At 46.7% G+C, this 9,930-nt stretch overlaps 1 protein-coding gene across 2 annotated transcripts in view; it reads left to right on the forward strand.

Annotated features, from left to right (window-relative positions):
* The window catches only part of LOC102058672 (fibronectin type-III domain-containing protein 3a-like), a 233,106-nt gene that overhangs the window by 130,174 nt on the left and 93,002 nt on the right, over positions 1–9,930 (forward strand). The gene's annotated exons all lie outside the window — the stretch shown is intronic.

The following is a 9,930-nucleotide window of genomic DNA, read 5'->3' on the forward strand; positions in this document are numbered from 1 at the left end:
TAAGTGTTTGTGTTGGTGTTGCCTGGGATACCCTGGTTTGGTGCTGATAATGTTTGCACTAATCCTGCTCTGTTGTTCTCCAGGTATGACGGTGGTTAAGCCAAGTTCACCCCTGTTTTGGGGCAGGGGACTCTCTTCACGAGGACTCGGTGCAGTGGGAGAGCAGAGGAGCATCCCACACACATCTTGGAGAATAGCAAACCGGTATGTTCACAGCTATGTGAGCACGTACCGCAGCTCCCGGCCTTATCGTGGGTGCTGATCTCATGCCTGGAGTCACCACCTGAGAGCAGGGAACTGAAGGCAGTGACGCCGCGTGGGTTTCTGATCAACAGGGAGGGTTTGCTGCCGGTCCAACCCCAGTGCTGCCGGCAGCATGCCGTTCCCCTCATCGCTTCTCTAAGTGATGGAAAGCTGTAGAAAGATAAAGCAGCTTGAAAATGCAGGTGCTGTAAAGGGCTGTCGTTGCAGCTGCAAGCTGAGGATCAGGCAGGGAAGGCAGCCCAGGGCTCTCCCGCCTGCTCAGAGCAGCGGCAGTCCTGGTTTGCACTGCAGTGCTGGTAAGAGGACACCTGCCAAAGCTGGAGAAAGTCTCTGAAAAAAGGGATTTGACCGGTTGGTGGTTAACATAATTTGTGCTTTTAGTGTATAAATATTTGGGGGGTTGTGTTTGACTTTAACAACAATGAGCTAGCTTTTGCCAGAGGCTCTCCATAGCAGTTTTACTTTTTAAAACTACTGTTTCTATTGCATTTGCTTATTTTGCTTGCATGGCAAGCTGATACAACAGAAAGATCAGCTGCAAGAGTGCTGCAGACAAGCTACACGCTTTCTCAGCAGCTTGAAATTTCATAATAGCTTGCGGAAAGATAAAACAAATCCTCTGTTTCTCCAGGGCACCACCCATTTGGTCAGCGTCCTTCCCCCATGGCACCCATTCTGTGAAAACAAGAATGAAATCACAGGGATGGGGGGAGGGGGTTCTGGAGCGCTTTGGACCTGAGCTGTGCCCCGCTTCACCTTGCAGGGCTGGCGGGCGGCTGCAGAGCCGGCGTGGACAGACCATGGGAAAGGCGGCTGTGGAGAGATCTTTAATCAGTTCCCCCCAGTTAATCTTTACCCACATTAGTAATTGCTCCTGATGACTGATGCCTTTCAGTGCTCCTCTTTGAACCCACCGACGTCTCCCTTAACATAGGCAGAACAAACACCTTGATTTCTGCAGTGGCATGGGATGGTTTCCAGTATTTTTCCATAACCTGTTTGCTTTGCACTACACCTTTGTTTGAAGGCTTTGGCCAGATCTGTACATTGATTGGCAGTGCTCTTTACAGCTGAGGATTTTTAATTTTTTTTCCTTGGCACGGAAGAACAATTTAATTAGAATTCAGCAATAGGTAAGAAAATTTCAGCTTTCTTCTGTCTGAAGTATTCCGTTTAAATTTGACCCCAGAGGGTTTCCAGCACTGTTCCCTTGCCATCTCATGGGGTGTCCCATCTCCACCTCCTTGTCATGCAATTCTGTACACCTCAAAACACTGCCAAGGGGCACCACACAAACTGCCCATCACCTCTACTGCCTCTTTCTCTTGCTGATACTGGAAACAATTCTATTCCTATTTCTTTTCCTTTATACTGTGCCATGAAGAACTTTGTCAAGGAAATCCAGATAAGTTACATCATGTGACTATCTTGCGGTTGTGGGAAATTTTTTAACAAGCTTGAAGACTTTGAGGAGATTGTAGAAAGGCAGTTTTCTTTGTAAATAACTGCACCTTGGTCCTACAAAACAAGTCCTAACTCTTATTCTTTGGTAGTTAGCCGATTATCTGGTCCTAAAGTTGTGCCAGGTGCTGCGATTCCCTGGGCCACCCCGATTTATGGCTATGGTACGTAGTCTGTGTTGCTCTTCTCATTTTTTACCTTAGGGTTTTTTTTTTCTCTTAGGTTGCTTGAGAAACCAGAACAAATACACTCTGATCAAGACAGGTCAAGATTTCCTGTCTTTCCCCTCAGTAAATGGATGGAGAGTCTCCTGCCTGGGTACCTGACTTTATATACTTTCCCACCTTCATTATCCTCAGAGAATACACATTTCTCTAGCACCTTTTGTGATTCCTCACTGAAGTTCTCCACAATCCTTTATCATTACCTCCTCTCCCTTGCCTCGAAGAGTTCAAGAAACTCATTCTAAAATTACAAACCAGCAAATGACTGCCTTTTCTGACTAGAAAACAGAGAAGAAGCCAGGCAGGTATTTGCAAGTGTGAGGAAGGGTTGGGTGACAAAGGGAGGAATCTCAAGGACAGCAGTGACACGTAGCAGGTCCTACAGGCACTGAGCTGCAGGCAGGACAGCCAGACCTTCACAGGCAGCAAACCGACAGGAGGGCTTCCCGTAAGCTGCTGAGCTGACCTGCTTTGTGCCCTTTCTGATGGAAAACCAGCAGAGCCTGCATGCTGGTGAAGCTGGAACTGGAGAGTTTCAGCCCTGTCCTGCTGGTCCAGAGCTTCAAGCAGCAGGAAGATTAGCATCCTTTCCAAGGGAGGGATGGACAGACTTTCCAACGCATCCTCAAATCCAGCGCAGCTGCCTCTCAGACATAACCACCATCACAGGACACAAGGGAAGGCAATTGCACCTTTGCTGCCAGAGGACAGTGGTTGTCTCTCTTGGCCATGCAAAGACAAGAACCTTCCAAGATGTCCATTACAGAGAGGATGTTTTATGTTGGCTCCTCAGTAAAATACGAAAGGGCAGGAGATGTGTGACCTGGGTGTACTCTGCAGCTTTCTCAAGAACAGAAATTTCCACTTTCCACCTTTCCAAATAGCTCATCAGCAAAGCAAATAATCAGCTCATTTGTTTTACTGCCTTTACTCTCTATTTTCACTATAGAAAAGGAAATTCATTTTTAATGAGGGCAAATGCTGGGATAAAGCATTACTAATGTAATGTTTATTCCTTGTGGACAGTGTGTCCAGCGGTAACACATCTTTGCAAGTGGATTCCAGTATTTCATCAGCCCTTTTTACATAGCTGACAGAAAAGATTTCCTTGAAGGGAATCTTTTTGTCTAAGATATTGAATGTATCATGATTACAGATAAAATGCATGAAGTAATGGTGTGATTCATAAAACAGGGGGGGAAGAACTAGGTACAAAAAGATGAATGCAAATCGCACTTGGTTTTGACTTCCTCCTTCACTAACTCACATGTCCCATCTGGAAGTAATGGTGGTAACAGCACTTTGGGAAATGCCCCTCATCCAGACAAAAGTAGCTGAGGAGTTCCCCATTGTCGCCCATAGCTGAAGTTTTAGGAATCTCTTGAATGAGTTTGTGAGTTCTCAGCTGACAACTCTCTTGAAGGAATAAAGCAGGAAAGCCTGAGCCGCCCCACAGCCCAGATTAACCGCGTCTGGGCTCTCGCCCTGCAGAGCTACCACCCTACGGCACGGATCCCTCCCTAGCGGCTGCTCACTCCTTTCTCCCTGTGCCGTGTGATGAACAAGCCTTTGTGCCTCTTGATTTTTGTCCACGACATGGTTTTACATGCAGCCTGCCATTCCTGCTCGGGGCGCGCAGCAGCCACAGCCCCCGCAGCAGCTACCATGGGCCATCCAGTCTGTTCTCAATTAAGTGTTTTCCTTTGAGTCACAGCATTCCTGCGCTGCCATTCCTCAGCTCAGCTCCAAGGAGAAGGGTGGGGGGAATTTCCCTGGCACCCACAGACTTCCTTGGCTCTGGTGCTGCAGCTTCCTGCTGAACTCCTCCACCTTCCGCACCCAACGCACCCTCACCGTGCCCCGCACCAGGCTGCCTCCATCACAGGCGGTCCTCATGGACCACACAGCATGAAGCGACATGCATACAGTGTTTTCTTCTCAGTGCCAAAAATTGAGATTTTTTTTCTCTGCCCTTGGAGGAGCATTAGAAGCAATTTTGATATCTCCTCCAAAGGCAATGCCTCCGTATGTCCCCACAATACGTTCTGCCATCTTGCATTATTCTCTTTCCAAGGCATAATATTATTACTTAGCTAATTGAATCAGAAAGTTACGTATATTTGAATTTAAAAGGTCTTACTACATTCCATCAATGCAGAAGGCTTTTTTCACTGCAATTATTTGTCCAGTATTTTGTCTTGATTAGATTTTAATGTCTCCATCTAATGACCTTTCCTCCCCTTCCTGGAAGCACAGTCTGGGAGCTCTTCCTACTGTAAATGGCATGTTAGCTGGCTAAGTGTCTCCTTGTTACTTGCCTCCATTTGTCTAAACCATCATTGATTCATATCCTATGTTCTCCCTCTATTTATTACTTTCTTGGTGTTTCTTTGTACTTAACACATACGTAAAAATGTATAGCCTTACTCACAGTCTGATATTATATTCATAAATAGGGCCAATTGTTTTGACTTTTTTAGCTTGGACAAGATATATATGACAATCAGTAAGAATATTTGGTGAATCTTTACCAGCTTTTCCAGGAAAGCAAGAGCCGAAACCATAAGCACCAGGAAGAAGTTTTCCTGTATGCGCTGCATGGCTAAGGGAGTCTGGTTTTCAACCTCAGGCCAACATACATGTATACAAAATTCTACTTTTTTGTGTGTTTTCTGCTTTTCATAACTCATCTGACCAAAAGTCTTTTGAGGCATTTATTTTCTTTGCAGTTCCTCACACCTGAGAACAAACAAATACACTGTGTGAAGCCTGTGAGAAGGCAGAAACCACAAACCCCGGCTTGCCACAAAAAGGAAGAGTGCACTCTTTTCTGTGGTCTTTAAACAGGAATTGTGTTGAATTTGGAGCTGCATCCTACATGCAGCCTCTGTTTATAATTATTCCTAACAGCAATCTAAAGCATGAGAGCAGCACTAAGGTGCCTCTTGGAAACATAAATACCTGCAAGAGTTGCACTTAACGCAGCCCTCCCAAGCAGGGGGGAAACGGGAGGGAGCCATGTCACTGGGAGCAACTGGACCACTCACTCCCTTCCTTCCCCTTAGAAATTTTTGGTTGTTAACATTCACGTCATAATGCTTGGGCTTCACTATCTGAAAGGTCTTTTCCAATCTAAATGATTCTGTGATTCTAATGTTGCCAGGAATTGAAGGCAGCAAAGTTGGACTCACGTCCCACACCACCGTGCTCAGTGTTTAGGTGTGCTCCAAGGACATCCGTAGTTTGAGTCACGCTGGAAGCTCCCCAGGAACACACTGCTGTTCTCACGTCTGTCTGCGATGCACCCGCATTTCGTGCTCCGCCAGGCACCTGCCCATGCTGCTCCTCTCCACCCAGCCTGCTTGTTTCGCTGCTTGCCTTCTGCTGCTCTTAGGTGTAGCCTGCTACAATCAGATGTAATGAGACACAGATGGTCTTGGTCCACTTGAATTTATTTGTGTGGCTTCCAGTGGCGACAGCAAATTTACTTTTTGACCTGATTTTTTTTTAAACTTTGGCAGCCTGAGCATCTCCAGCCATTGATGCTGGTGGGTGCCGCTCAATGGCCGGCACAAGAGAAAAGCAGTTTCTGCTGCATGTGAGCTCTGAGTCCCGGCTGAGCCAGGCAGGAGCAGGTACTAGCCATGTGTGCTGTGCAGAGGTGGCAAACAGGTGGGGAGAAATTGAGCTGTCTCTCAGGGCTGACAAACCCTGCAGCAGGCTTGGATGGTATCTCTTCTGTATGGGTGCAGTCCACTGTGGCACCAGTGGCAGCGTGGGCTGGACATCTGCTGGCACTGGTGAGCATCCGCAGGCAGCAAATCCAGGGAGCTGACAGGGACATGGTCACGTAGACATGTGGTTGCCATGGCTCTTCTGGAGTAGGTACAACACAGATTCACCAGAAAAACGTTGTTTGCTGTCTTTGAGACCCTGGAGGATACACTGTGTTGCTCCCCAGACTTTCTTTGGGAATCATTTCCTCCATAAAGACTTGTGATGCTTCCCCCAAATATGACTCTAATTTCTGGTTTCCCCTGAGGGGAAATAGCGAAGACATCAAGGAAATAGTTTTCCAGTAACTGGGGCTACAATAGGAAAAGATATTTGCAAATGTGTTTTTCAACTTGGCATTAGTTGTTTCCCAAGGGTATCTTGGTCTGAGATCAAGATTTTCTTTTGGGTGGGGGTGAGGGTAGTGTTCCCTGATGTCTGGGGGTTCATGTGCTTTGTTCTTTTTTTTTCTTTTTTTTTTTTTTTTTTAAGAAAACAGTTTTGTTCAGGCTTGTAAATGGAATAGCAAATTATTATTAAGTAAAGAATGAAGAAACTCTGGAACTGAAAGATCAGTCGTGAACTGAAAACAGCACTGGAGGTCTGGCCATACTGCAAAAGGCTGAGTTTAGTAGGATGGGATTCCTGTTTCCTAACAGCACCAGGAAACAGAAGATCTGCTCGGGTCTTGTTGGGTTTTAGTTTGGGGGTGGGTGACACATAGCATCAGTGCCGTTTCCAGAATGAGGTACCAGCCCAGAGCAGGCCTTGTAGGTGACATACAAGCAGAAGTAGCAGTGTCCTGTGTCTCACCAAATGCACATTTACCTGGAGTAAAGGTATTCTCCAACCTTTACACATCCGTGGCAAGAGAAAGCAGAGCAAATGCTTGTGGCAGTGGTGGGAGGTAAATGCAGTCATTGAAAAAGCCTAAAGGAGTGTTTGGGACTTTTAATTAAGAGTTTAGTGAAGGCTTGGCTGGAGCATGGCAGGCTTTGAGCAGATGAAGCCTGCGCTGAGCAGTGGGCTCTGAGAGCTCGCTTGGCAGCCGAGCTGGAAATCCCGACCTACCAGCAGCAACAGTGCTAACGCCATGATCTGTCCCCATCCGGGTGGCTGTACATGCAGCCACCCCATAATGCAGCCCTTCTACTGCCAAGGGGAGCTGGAAACGTGCAAGATTCATTGCTGATACTGCCTTTGGTGTTTGCCAATAATCTGCTTTTCTTGTATTGAAATTTAACATTAGTATCTTCAGCTGGTGTGGGGGAAAGTTAGTCGACAGAAATAATAATGTATTATTTCTTTAGAAAAGATCTTAAGAGCTATTTAGAGCTTATTGTTGCCAAAAAGAATGAAAAGCGGAAATAAATTCCGTGCAATTCCATGCAATTCCCTTATTAGTAGATGTATTTTATTTGGACAGATGACAGACATTAGTAAATTGTTTCCTAGTGGGACCACAGAGATGAACAAAAATAACTCACATAGGAAAAGAGTTAATTAAGAGAGCAACATAACTGCACCATTGCCAAACTTTTGGCAATCCGAGCAACCTCATTGACAACTGTAGAAAATAGTTTTGGAAGCACAGTTGTCCTAAGGGAGTTATTTAGGCCCATTTAACACTTAGATTGTTTAAACATTTAAAAACTGGCCATTGTCCCTCATTACCAAGATTTCTTTGTGTTCCCATTTAATGCTTTCGACAGTCAATGCTGTAACTAAGCCCGGTCCGGCTGTACCCGGCAGCCCCGAGTGGATGCAGAGGGAGCAAACCTGGGCCTGGCGGGGAAACAACTGCACAGGCGGCCCTGGGGGGTGGGGGGGCTGGGGAGGGGCTCTGCCAGGCTCCCACCCTGCTTTCCTCTCAAAAGGAGACCAACCACCTTGGGTTTTCACACGGAATACAAGCCCCAAATGCAGCACAGCAGCTCCTCCTGAGCAATCACAGGTTTATATGGTTCCCTTGGTCAAGAAAAGGCAGGTGGGGCTCTCTCTGTGGAGCAGGAGGGCTTGCTGGTGGTTGTGCAGCTGTGGGCGAGAAGGTCAATTTAGAAGAAGGGGAAAGTGGGTTTGGCCAGACCAGTTGGGATTCAGGAAAGAGGAAGGACAGAGTTGTTCACATCTTGATTACTCCTGGCCAAAACATGCTACTCCCAAGCTATGTGGAGCCTCCAGCACACCCTCAGCTCTGGTCTCCATGGAAAATTCCCTTACCCGTGTCCTTTCTTCAGCAGACCTGCATGCCTTCGTGTCGCAGCTTCGTTAGCGCCTGGCTGTGATGGAGGAGGATCTCTGCAGCCTTCTGGTCACCCAAGTGGGATTTCAGCGCAAGTGATTCCCCTTTCCTGACACTTGTTCTTGACATGACTTGTTCCATTTTATGTCACCTACTGAGTGCTTACTGCTGCTCTCCTGCCACTGCGGTGAAAATCACGCCTTTTCCTGTAAGTGCAGCCTCATATGAGGAAGCAAGCAAGGACTTAGGGGTGAGAGTACCAGCACTTCGCTATTTCCTCAAGCCTTTGCCTTTTCATAGTTGTGTTATCACCTCTTGCTTCACCTTCTCGCTCCTGCTGCAGCTCATATGTAGTGTTGCAGGTTCTCGCATGAGCCGTTACTCTTCTTTCTTCTCGCTGTCTGTAATAGCAATGCTGTAACTGAGAAAAAGCTTGGAAGCAGCATAAACACCTATTAAACAAAAATGGAACTTTGTTCATTCCCATCCTCTCTTTCAGTTGTTCTGTCTCTCCAGCTCCTTTTTTGTGTGTGGCTACTGGAGTAGATTGGTTTTCAGAAGTTTGTTATAGATATGGATAAAATTGTAGTTAAAATAGGGTTGGCTTCAGTACTGTAAGAGCCCTTTGGTAAGCCTTGGCCCCAGGCTGTGTCTGGCCAAGCAGCTCCCCAGGTCTTACACTTGGTGTAAGAAATTATTCTTAACCCACACCCTTTTTGGAGGGCACCTTTCGGCCCGGTGCCATGGCTGGGCAGAGCGGTTACGGGTCCATCCCAGTGGCCACGGGGCCTTGGCCAGCCCCCCTGGTGGTGCATGCCACTGGGTTTGCAAAGTTTGGGAAGGAGCAAGGGCCAGAACAACCCAGCCTCTCCAACAAACCCTACTTTCCCCATGAAAGAGACCAGGAGAGACTTGATGGTTCAATTCTCATGAAAATCCTCAGCTCCCTGCAAATGCCACATAGGTGGTTTTTGCGGCAAAGACAGAGCTTTGGGTAAAGCTGCTGAGGAACCGCTCAGCCTGAGCACTGGTGCTGGTGGGAGTGGAAGAGAGTTCTCTCTGAGCTGGGACAGCTGTAGCTTTTGTGATCCAGGGCAAAAGAGAGGAAAATGTTGGTTGCTGCTCAAAGAAATTCTAGCCTTAAGATCGGAGAAGGTTAGTATCAGGATTTCTGGAGCTTGTCACTTGGCAGATCACAAGTCTGTTGAATCTGATAGGATAAAAGATCTGGAGAGAGTCTGGGGGTAGGAGGAGTAATGTATCTATTAAATGAGGGAATTGCCAGAAGTTTGTTAGTTGGTTAGGCTTTTTTGGGGGTGGTTGGTTTTTTTGTTGTTTTTTTTTCAGGCCACACCACTGGTTTTCAGAAGAAAATTACTTTCGCTGCCAGCTGAAACTGCAGCTGGAGTGTTAGTGGTGTCAGCCCAGCCCAGTGTGTGTGGCTGATGGTGCTGATGCTGGTGGTTATCACCACGACTTGCGCAGAGCAGGTTAAAGGACACCCAGCTTTCAGTAGTTTTATTGCAACTTGCTTTTCCCTCTCTTTTGAAGAGAGCACTGGGCTGTGTAAAACAGGACCCAGGACCCATCTGTTATAAGTGGCAGTAGCCAAGGAGGTTGCAGAGATGCAGACGTACTGAGAGCTGGTCCTGGCAGGGGATGCAGCAGGTACTCATGCTGATTTCTGCGCTGACACAGCCCTATGGATTTTCTAGAACAGCTAGTCCTTTCAAAATCTCTGTAGAACAAAAATAAAGGCTAAAGAATGATGATCCTGTTCTATGGAGTCCTGCTGCGCCTTAGAAAAAAGCATTGTGGGAAAAATCAGAAGGCAAACACAACACAGAAGGAATAACACATACAACTAAATAAATAATGGAGCAAGCCAAGACTTCAGCTGAACTAATGGCTCATGTTTTCCAGACCCTCAGACTTTCACTGCAGGAAACATCAGCTTGGTTGTTT

Source organism: Falco cherrug, chromosome 15 (genome assembly GCF_023634085.1).
Source record: "Falco cherrug isolate bFalChe1 chromosome 15, bFalChe1.pri, whole genome shotgun sequence".
Lineage (NCBI taxonomy): Eukaryota > Metazoa > Chordata > Aves > Falconiformes > Falconidae > Falco > Falco cherrug.